This window comes from Bubalus bubalis, chromosome 23 (assembly GCF_019923935.1).
Source record: "Bubalus bubalis isolate 160015118507 breed Murrah chromosome 23, NDDB_SH_1, whole genome shotgun sequence".
NCBI lineage: Eukaryota > Metazoa > Chordata > Mammalia > Artiodactyla > Bovidae > Bubalus > Bubalus bubalis.
This window is the reverse complement of record NC_059179.1, coordinates 30405830-30407383: the sequence shown is the minus strand read 5'-3', so window position 1 is coordinate 30407383 and position 1554 is coordinate 30405830. Positions and strand designations below refer to the sequence as shown.

The 1554-nt window shown below is 45.2% G+C and overlaps 1 non-coding gene across 1 annotated transcript; it reads right to left on the bottom strand.

Annotated features, from left to right (window-relative positions):
* Positions 1-1256: 1256 nt before the first annotated feature.
* Positions 1257-1329, bottom strand: TRNAG-UCC. The gene has a single exon. It is a non-coding gene; the product is annotated as a tRNA-Gly (tRNA).
* Positions 1330-1554: the final 225 nt, after the last annotated feature.

Genomic DNA, 1554 nt, shown 5'->3' with positions numbered 1-1554 from the left:
ATTGCTTCTCACATCTTCAAACCTGGTGCAGAATTACCAGTGTGACATTTATACTGCAAGTTTTAAAGTCCAGTAACCTTAAAGGTAATTCTTCCATTTGGAAGTTCCTGTCTTCTCTCTCTTGTTTTCCAGTTTAGTAGTTCACAAATAGTGAGCTGAGTCAGGGACAGAGAGCAGGAATAATCTTTCTTTGAAGAGACCACTGGCCTATCTGTCTGTCTATTTATCTATATTGCATGTTTTCTTTCATTCAGTTTGACAATGTTGAACTTTACCTGAGCCCTGGGCTCCTGGAAACAGTAACAGTTAAGAAGTTCCCCTAACCTTTGCACCCCTATAGTCAGTTTACCACAAAGAATTGGCCTTCCCCACGTGGCTTAGATGAAGCCGACAGTGCACGCTTTCCCAGGACTCTCACCAGACTTGTGGGTGGCTGCCTTATTTACCTGTGACAAGGCCAAGCACAGACCTTGCCCCCTTTGTCTGAGCCTGCTGACAAGGCTGGACACAGCCCCTCCAACTTCCTGGTCTTTGTCTCATGATTGATCAGCTGAGGTTAGAACCGTTTGTCCCCTGAAACTAGCTAACCACAGAGAAAAACATTTCCTGGTCTGACAACTGATTGAAACTTGCCCTGCTTGCAAAACAACCTGACTGTAAATCACCTTATCTGTAGCTTATTTATTCTCCTTTGCTTCCCATTAAAGGGAAGCAAAGCAACCACCCCCCCCACCGCCCCCCTCACCCCCCGCCCTGCGGAGACATTCTGATCCTGAGATCTTTTTATTGCAGTAGCCTGAGTACAATCAGTCTTCATATTCATTTGTTTTCCTCCCCCAGCTTTATTGAGATATGATTGACTGTTTCTTGCCTTTGACAAGCTGCCCAGGCTTTACTGAACCTCTAATATACTTGTGGGGATGGGGGCAGCAGAGATAACTATGATTCTCTTCTCTCAGAGCTCACTATGGAATTGAGAAAAGATCCATGGATCAAAGGAATCCTTGTACCTGGCAGACTGTAAAAAGTGCTCAGCTAGGTGAAGAGTACCCAGGTAACTGTACAGATGGAAAGAGGACTTTACCTGGGGAATATGAAATTTAAAATGGGTGTGGAAGAGCAATGGGGCCTCCTGCTAGCTGTACGGAGGCCTGAACTGGGAGAGTTCTCTTTTATTATTATTAATAAAGAGGTTTTTTTTTTTTTTGTTTTTTTTTTTTTTTTTTGGCCACACCATGCAGCATGTGGAATCTTAGTTCCCTGGCCAGGGATTGAACTCATGTCCTCTGCATTGGAAGTGCAGAGTCTTAACCACTGGACCACCAGGGAAGTCCCTGAGCTGTGTGTGTGTGTGTGTGTGCTAAGTCACTTCAGTTGTGTCCAACTCTTTGTGATCCAATGGACTGTAGCCTGCCAGGCTCCTCTGTCCATGGGATTCTCCAGACAAGAATACTGGAGTGGGTTGCCATGTCCTCCTACCCTGAGCTGGGAGAGTTCTAATTCCACCTTGCATCAGCTTTTCTCAGGTCATCCCAAGTAAACACATGATTGCAG